General features: G+C 43.4%; 1 long non-coding RNA gene across 1 annotated transcript; it reads left to right on the top strand.

The window, feature by feature from the left end:
- Positions 1-706: 706 nt before the first annotated feature.
- Positions 707-8,924, top strand: LOC123590730. Its single transcript, XR_006708952.1, has 2 exons — positions 707-1,060; positions 8,247-8,924. It is a non-coding gene; the product is annotated as an uncharacterized LOC123590730 (long non-coding RNA).
- Positions 8,925-9,692: the final 768 nt, after the last annotated feature.

Below are 9,692 nucleotides of genomic sequence, written 5' to 3'. Positions count from 1 at the left end.
CCTTGCTCTCTCAAAACAAACAAAAACAAAAAAGAAGTATTTCGGGGTACCTGGGTGACTCAGTGAGTTAAGTGTCAGACTTCAGCTCAGGTCATGATCTCATGGTTTGTGAGTTTGAGCCCCCTATCGAAGGTTCTGTGCTGACGGTATGGAGCCTGCTTGGGATTTTGTGTCTCCCCTCTCTCTCTCTCTCTGTCCCTCTTGTACTCTCTCAAAATAAAATCAAATAAATAAATAACCATTTTCTTAAAAAAAAAAAAAAAAACCCAACAGTAAGTTTTCCTTAAAACACTAAATTCAGGTATATTTGATAGGCATAACTACCTATAAAATAATATGTCTGACAAAATTCCTTCTCTATTATAGTTATTATAGTTAATTTTGATAGGTGATCAATAAAACTCTTTTAAACGTAAAAATATTGGATCAGGAAAAATGAATCATTTCTTCTTGGTCTGAGGAATATAAATGCAGATTTTGGGGGGGTATCAGTTCTTTAAAATAGGCCTTCCCCATATTGTACTGATATATGGCCTATTTGTGCAAGGACAGCCTCTACTACTCACACTTTTAGAGGATTAACAGTGACCCAAAACATCGACTTTTATTTTTATTTTTATTTTTTAGAACCTGTGTGTTCAGAAGAATAGAAAGAAAAGGATGTATTTGGAAACTGGCCCTTCTCACATAGGCATAGCCCCCTAACATCGTGTTTGAGCCCAATTCCCGCCCCCCCCCCCCCTCCCAGGCCAGAGCTGACCTGATGTGGTCTGGGTCAGTTACATTCTCTGACCCTGAATTTGGACTTGAAGGACGGAGGCAAGGTCTTCTGGTTACAGAAGCTGAGGGCAGATGACATTGTGAGTTGTGAGGCAATCATGCACAGAGCAGGAGACGAAGGTGACCCACAGAGAATGAGAAGAGAAAAGAGAAGGCAGGGAAGCAGGGACAAGGAGCCCCGGGTCCAAGAGAGGAGGTGCCTGACGGGACAGCTGCCCCGGACCAAAAGCGTTCTGGTCTTTCCTGAAGCCCCCAAAACTCGATCCTTGGAGTCCACGAGGTAAGCTTGTATCCCCAGAGTGGCACGCCTGTCCTATTTCTGTGATCTCATGTATGGTTGGATACATGTATACATACGTGTGATGTACACATACGTAATGTATACACATCATGTATATGTATTATTATTATTATTATTTTTGCTTAAGCCAGTTTGAAGTAGATTTCTGTTACTTGTAAGCGAAAGAGGCTTGACTCTTACGCACACAGCCCCCCCCCCCCCCCCCCCCCCCCCCCCCCGGCGAGCAGGCATTCTGTGAGGCCACCACCTGCAACCTGACCTCGCCACATAATTAGCGGAGATCTCATACAGGCACGCACCCTGCGAGGACTCACCAGGAAGTGGCCGGCCCCACGGTGTTTTCCCTCTGAGAGCTGTCAAATTAGAAACAAGTATACTGTCTCCATGTGGGTGTTCCCTGAACTCGTTTTAAGTAGGTAACCGAACCAACGCCTTGCTTTCCATACGCCACTTACGTAAAATCGATACATTTAATTCAGAAATTTTCCAGGGGCAGCTGCTCTGATAATGCAGGCCAATCATCTCCGTAAATACAAGCCCCTGAACCTGATGTTTCTGGTAAAGCAGTCGACGAGGAACAGGCAGCCACACTTCTGGCTCCACCCTCACAGTTTGCTCATCCTCTGATGGTTTCACTGGCCATTTTTTAAAAAAAATGTTTTGATGTTTATTTTTGAGAGAGAGAGACAGAGTGTGAGCAGGAGAGGAGCAGAGAGAGAGGGAAACACGGAATCCGAAGCAGGCTCCAGGCTCCGAGCTGTCAGCACAGAGCCCGATGCGGGGCCCGAACCCACGAACTATGAGATCGTGACCTGAGCCGAAGTCGGAGGCTTAACCGACTGAGCCACCCAGGCACCGCTTCACTGGCCATTTTAAGACTACATTCCACACAGCTACTGGGTGCCCTTCAAACTGTCAAGCAATTACCCCAAATAACAGTGTGTTGGAAAAATACCTTGGGTTTCTCTGTAAAAAGGTAACATGATGAGAATAGGGTAACTTTGTAAATCTGATAGCTTTTTAAAAATAGTGAAACAATAAGAGAACTGGCATTTAATATCTCCCATATAGATGGACACAATTTCTTGATTATTGAACTTGACTCCAGTGATCAACTAAAGTTCCTTGGAGAACCTGGACCAGATCTCATGTAATAAACATCCCACCACAGACCCTGTTGTGGAATGTGGGAAAGCAGGAATAAGAAGTGGTCAAAAACACAGGCTGTGGCCTCTGGCTGGACTGACGTGGGTTCAGGACTGGGCCTTACATCTCAAAGGCTTTTGGACTTTGGGCAGGTGCCTAACTTTTCTGAATCTTGGTTTTCTCACCTGAAAAATAAGGATAAATAACAATGACTACTCCATGCGAGGATGAAGCAAGGGAACTTAACCTAATACCTGTGCAGAGCGACTCCAGAAAAATGTTAGCGGTGCCGGGTATTATTGTCGCGGTGGTTGTTACCACAGGATGGCCTGTTAAGCTGAAGGCTGTTGAGACTCAAAGGTCTGGATTTCAAGCTATTTTTGCAAGCAGGGAACTACTAAAAATAGGAGGCAGTGTTTACTCTCATAGCTTCGGGGAACAGCTACGACTTGGTCTCTGACCAAGTAGATTCGGTGGTAGCGTAAGCAGACTGGTAACTGCCTCTCCGTTCAGACCACATCCTGACTGGACTTCCCTCCAGGGAGCTCTGGACAACCCAGAAAAGCAGGCCCAGCAAATTTCTATAGGCCAGCCCCTTCAGGAGGCTTTCCAAGAGAGCGGACCCGGTGCCCTTCTTGTTTCACGCAGGAAACTGCAGACACCGCAGAAGACCCAGGTGACAACAAATTCACTGAATTTTTGTGTTCCTTATCCCACCACCACCACACCACATAATGCTAGGGCAGTGACTTAGTGACTTACAGAATCCAGAGCTCCGAGGCAGAAAAGAGCCGCCATCTTTTCTGAGGAGCTGAGCAGGGAAGGGGAGTTTTGCTACAACCCGCCCTTCGGACTATCCTGACTAGAATCCTAAGAGTTGAAGACCATCCAAACTTGAACCTCTCCTGGTCCAAGGGACGCATCAGAGATTAGGGAAATAACACCTCCCAAAGTCTCTTAAAAGCCTATCACACAACCTTTGAATCTTAATTGGAAACTGGATCCATTTCCTGGATTGGATGTTTCCAACAGTAGAAAAGATGTTCTTATTCCAATATGTTGTGCAGCTCACATGACTTTAGACACACACACACACACACACACACACGCACGGTATGCATGTCTATGTGTGTTCTACAAATACCAAAAATTGACAAAGTTTTCTTTTTCTCATGTTTTCTTAATTTTTTTTGCTTATTTATTTATTTTGAGGGAGAGAGAGAGAGTGTGTGTGTGTGCGTGTTAGCTGGAGAGGAACAGAGACAGGGAGAGAGAGAGAATCCCAAGCAGGCGCTGCACTGTCGGCATGGAGCTCGACACAGGGCTCGAATCCACAAATTGTGAGATCATGACCTGAGCTGAAACCAAGAGTCAGACACTTAGCCAACTGAACCACCCAGGTGCCCCTTTCTCATTTCTTCCTGACCCACGTCTTGCAATCCGTAATATATGTAGCATTTGTCTGAGTCTATGGTGGTATCACGGTTACCAGCAAGTGATGAATGGTGTCTAATCTCTTAAAGGTTTTTTAAATTATATTTTATTTTTATTATCAAAGTTTCAGTGAAAATTTCCTAATAAATTAAGTAGAAAAGAGAATAGGAGGTAAAAATAAAGGAAAAAAATTTTTTTTGTTTTTTCATTTTTTTTTTCATTTTTTTTAACATTTATTTATTTTTGAGACAGAGAGAGAGCATGAACAGGGGAGGGTCAGAGAAAGAGGGAGACACAGAATCTGAAACAGGCTCCAGGCTCTGAGCTGCCAGCACAGAGCCCAAATCGGGGCTCGAACCCACGGACCGCGAGATCATGACCTGAGCGGAAGTCGGACGCTCAACCGACTGAGCCACCCAGGCGCCCCAGTTTTTTCATTTTTTTAAAAAAAAATTTTTAAGTTTATTTATTTATTTCGAGAGAGACAGGGACAGCACAAACGGGAGGAGCAGAGGGAGAGGAAAAGGGAGAGAATCTGAAGCAGGCTCCGTGCTGCCTGAACAGAGCCAGACACGGAGCTCGAACTCACAAAACTGTGAGATCATGACCTGAGCCGAAATCAAGAGTCTGATGCTCAACCCACTGAGCCACCCGGGGACCCCTAAAGGAAACTTGTTGTACAACATATCGAGATATTACATAATGCATCAGGAATGAGTACCCATGTCTTATTTTCCCCCACACATAGATACAAAAGCACTGAATGGAATCATAAATCCTACGGTTTGGAAGGGGCTTAAGGAAATTATGTAAAACGTTGGCTAACTGAAACACTAAAACAGCTATTTACGGACAATATGACTGTCTACAAAAAAATCTAAAAGACTCTTCAGACAAACTACTAGAATTACAAATGCTGCTGGATACAAATGAATATTAAAAAATCAGTAGTGAAAAAAAATCAATAGTAACCCCATATCCCAACAGAAAACTAACAAAAGGTATAAATAAAAAATAAAAACAAGATTCCATTGACAACAGTAACAAAAACTTGGGGAACTTATAAACAAATCTAACAAAGGAAATTCAAGGTCATTACGGAGTAAAGCTTGATTGAAGCACATGAAAGACCTGAATAACTGAAACCATGCTCCTGTATGGGATGGGAAGGTAAAGATGGCAGTTCTCTCCAGATCAGTCTGCAAATTCACGGCAATTACATTAAAACCATAGGTTTTCCCCCTGTGGCATTTGACAAGTTGATCTACAAGTTAGTATCAGAGCAAAGAACCAAAAACGCCCAAGATAACTTAGAAGTGCAAAGAAAAGCAGCTCACCACACTAGTTAGCAAGCCTTATGGTTTAGCCACAGTGATGTCAAAAGAATGGCATTGGTGTACGGACAGACAAATAGAACAAGCAAACAGAATAGACAGCCCACAAAGAGACCCATGCTAATGGGAAAACTTGATACATGACAGAGGTAACATTACAAATCAGCAGGGAAAGAAGACTATTCAATAAATGGTGTTGGATCAGGTCATTTGACATTTGGAAAAAAGATTTTTTTAGAAATCCACACTTCCCGTCATTCACAAACTTAATCTCCACGTCAATTCAGTAATTAAAGTAGAAAGCTAAACTTTAATATTTTTATGACCTCAGGGTTGGAAAACATAAAACATAAAGAACAAGATTGGTAAATCTGACTGTGGTAAAATTTCAAATGTAAACCATTATTTACAAAAGTAAAAAAGATAAGCTAAAATCGGAAAAGAGTTTTTAATGCATAAACCACAGAAAGGTGTTTTCAATGCATATTTCAATATATAAAAGCCAACAAGGTAGGGGCCACCTGGGTGGCTCCGTTAGTTAGGCATCCAACTTCGGCTCAGGGCATGATCTCAGAGTTTGTGAGTTTGAGCCCTGCGTCGGGCTCTGTGCTGTCAGCTCAGAGCCTGGAGCCTGCTTTGGATTCTGTGTCTCCCTCTTTCTCTGCTCCTCTCCTGCTCACGCTCTGTTTCTCTCTCTCTCAAAACTGAATAAACATTTTGGGCACCTGGGTGGCTCAGTCGGTTAAGTGTCCAACTTCTGGTCAGGTCATGATCTCACGGTTCATGGGTTCGAGCCCTGGGTCAGGCTCTGTGCTGGCAGCTCGGAGCCTGGAGCCTGCTTCCGATTGTGTGTCGCCCTCTTTCTCTGTCCCTCCCCCATTCGCTGTCTCTGTCTCTCTCTCAAAAATAAATAAACATTAAAAAAAAAACCTTAAAAAAACCTGAATAAACATTTAAAAAATTAAAATTAAATAATAAAATAAAACCCAACAAGGGACTATTATGTGGAATATATAAAGAACTCCTACACATCAATAAGAAACAGACAAACAGCCCAATGGGAAAGTGGGCATAGGATAGGAAGGAGGAATTCCCAGAAAAGAAACCCAAAGGACCAAGAAACATAGTAGCTAGTAAGCAGGAAATGCAAATTATGACAACAATGACCCTCCATTTCATACCCATCAGAGTGGCAATGGTTAAAAGCACAACACCAAATGTTGAGGATGTGGGGAGATGGAAATTCTCAAACACGGCTAGTTACCATAAATTGGTCCAACCTCTTTGGAGAACAATTTTGTACAAAGTTGACAATGGGCATACCTACAGAGCCCAGCAATTCTATTGCCAGGTGTATATCCCAGAGGAAGTCTGGTATCCTATCCATAAGAACCCATATATGAGGATGCTTTGGGCAGAACTGTGTATAGGAGAAACAGAAATATCTTTCAAGTCTCTTAATAAGAGAATAAACAGAAAATTTGGTACACTCATACAACGGAACATACATAGCGGTTAAAATGAATTCACTTCACCTAAAAGTATCAACATAAGTAAATTTTGAAACACAATGTTGAATCTGAAAGGCAAATGGCAGGAGAAAGTGATATCAAGCCTTTTCATTTTATTGGAAGGTGTCACCATCCCTCTGACTTATCGCTTCCCTGAAAAATTGCAACAGCCTAAGTGCTTCCCATTCGTGTCCTTCCTTCTGCCATCTTCCACATGACAACCATGGCACCCATGGCAACCATCCTGCTTCCACCTTTCAACAGCTTCCCACAGCAGCCTTCATAAAATCCAAATTCCTTAGCGAGGTCTCCTCGGCCTTTCCTAATCCTCTCCGCCTCCTTCCCACTTCTTACCCTCCAGTCCTCCCCCCCTCTTTCCTTCATGCTGCCCAGTGTTCACATCCAGCCTCTGTGCGAAGTCTTGCTCTTTGATGTACACACCAAACTCATTCCCATGTGAGGGAATCGGCACTTGCTTGCTGTTCCTTCTGTTTGACTTGTTGTTTCTTATCGTTCAGGTTTTGATTTTAAGTATTCTGTTTTTGTTTTTGTCTTGAGAGAGGGAGAGACAGAGTGCCCAAGCAGGGGAGGGGCAGAGAGAGAGGGAGAGGGAGACAGAGAGAGAGAGAGAGAGAGAGAGACAGAGACAGAGAGAATCCTAAGCAGGCTCCGTACCATCAGTGCAGAGCCTGATGTGGGGCTCAAACCCACAAACCATGAGATCATGACCTAAGCTGAAGTCAAGAGTGGGACACTTAACCAACTGAGCCACCCAGGCACCCCTGTTTAGGTTTTGATTTTAAATGCAGTATCTTCAGCAAGGCCTTTCCTCGGTGCCCTACCAACCCCCTCATTCCCCTACCCTCTGCCAGTCTGAACCACAATATCCTATGTCATCATTTTCGAATTTACAGATACCTACAAGCATCCCATTTGTTCATATGTTTATATATTTAGGACAAAGGTTTTTGCCTTATTCACCATCATATTCCCAGGGTCTAGAGCAATGCCAAGCACACAGTAGGCACTCAATAAATATGTGTTGATTTGTTTAGGTAAATTTTTAAAACACACAAAACTACGCTATATGATGTTATAGGCTCCTAGTTACGTACAAAAAGAGAAAACCGTGGACAGTAACGGGGGTAGAGTTTATTTCTGGGAAGGGTAAGGGGCCAATAGGATTGGATAGTGGGACAAAGCTTTAAAATCAATTTGATATTTTTGTAAGTGGTGAAAGAAATACAATGACATTTATTAAATCTGCATATTGTCAAATCTGAGCAGCGGTCATGTAAGTATTGAGCTTTTCCGATCGAGATATTTCATAATGAAAACACAATTGTGGGTTTCAAAGAGATTTGAAATGACAAAATTACAGACATAGAGAATAAATTAGCAGTGGTCAGGGCTTAGGAAGGGGGTGTGGGGGGCGGTGACTCTAAGTGGGAGCTCTTGGCGGTGACTGAAAAGTTCTATATCCTGCTTTTGGGGACAGTCACACTAACCCACAGGTAATGAAATGGCACAGATTTATACAGACATCAATTTTCTGGTCTGCACGTGCTACAGTTACATAAGATGTAATCACTGGGGGAAACCGGGTGAAGGGGACACAGGTCCTCTCGGTCCCTCTCGGTACCGTCTTCACAGTTTCCTGTGAGTCCAGAGTGATTTTTTTTTTCTTTTTATAAGAGAGCTATGCAGTCCACCTAACATAATATTATTTCTGTTTGACAGATGAGACGAGTGAGGCCCTGAAGAAGAAAAGTGATGTTTGGCAGGTGGTATGTGGGCAGGGCAGGGGGGCCCCCAGAACCTGCGGTTTTCTTTGAACAACCAAGTCAACAAACGCATGGGTCTAGATCCCCCAGGGGCCCTTCCTCGGGACTATGCCGTGACCCTGACTTCCCAGTGAGTAACTCGGTCTGCACAGCAGAGCTGCAGACCCCACGCCTTCGAATCGGAGAAACTTGCTCCAAACTCCAACTCTACCACTTAGCAGAGGGATGGCCCTTTACTTCAAGCACTCGGAACCTCGGTTTCCTCATCTGCCAAACAGGGACGGTGTGGTGATGCACCACATATGCTGTTAAAATCAAAGAATGCACGCAAAGGGCTTGGCATAAAACTTGGCACACAGCAGAGTCAGGGCACAAGCAAGAGTCAAGAAACACAGCCTATTACCTGTGAAAGAAATCCAAATACGTTTACCATTTGTCCCAAGGACCCTCCTACGCAAGATACTGTCCAACCACACAAACAGTTTTTGTGTTGGGTGAAGTGAAAGTGGAAAGGTGGGGACGTGGCAAACTGTGGACAAGTGGAGGCGGAGGGTGAAGTCAGGAGAGAGGCAAATGACCTTAATCGCCTACGCCCTCTATCTGTTATTAGAAAGTAGCGGGGAGACCCAACCAGGAAAAGAAAAGAGTATAAAATCAAACGGCTTATTTTGTTTGTGTAACCCCACAGACGACAATACGATGTAATCACACATTCAATGCCGAGAGAATTTCGACTCTGTTAGATCGACCAGACATAAAGCCAACCGAACGCGATATGCTTCAAGTTCCCAAAGACTACAGCAAGACTGTAGACGGTGGTCGTTTAAAATTAAAAAAGAAAAATGAGGACACTTCTTTCCTTTTGGTCATGAACTCCCTAACTTTAAAACCACTGAAACGAGACTGAGTCTCTGAGAGGAGAAGGATCCAGGCTTTGCTTTCAGTTGGCCGAGGAAGAGCATTCCAGCCCCAGAAGCACACACACACACATGCAAGAAACTGGACACTCGATTTGTTCTCAAAAGGTACATTAAAGCTGACAACAAACCCACTTGAAATTCTGAAATCAGAACAACAAAGAATTGGGAGAAAGAATTGGCCTTTCAGCCGAAAATATGCTGACAGGGTGACAGGGTCTGTGCCATGTCGGCAGAAATACATAAATCAGGTGGCTAAAAAAAGGAAACGATCTGAAGTGCAACTCATTTTTAGGACTAAATCACAAAAATTAATAAAAATATGTGAGGTTTTCCTAAAGTTACTGGGAATCAGGAAAACATGAGTCTATTGTAGAAAGAAAAGGTTGAGCATATTTTGTTTTCAGTAAGGGGGAAGGTCCCCAAAGCATAGCCATCCCCCCGCAAATGCTTTTAAATCAGTAATTCCTACGACAAAAAGTGCT

This window comes from Leopardus geoffroyi, chromosome B4 (genome assembly GCF_018350155.1).
Source record: "Leopardus geoffroyi isolate Oge1 chromosome B4, O.geoffroyi_Oge1_pat1.0, whole genome shotgun sequence".
Lineage (NCBI taxonomy): Eukaryota > Metazoa > Chordata > Mammalia > Carnivora > Felidae > Leopardus > Leopardus geoffroyi.
Note: the sequence above shows the minus strand (reverse complement) of the source record. Positions and strands in the feature narration are given on the sequence as shown.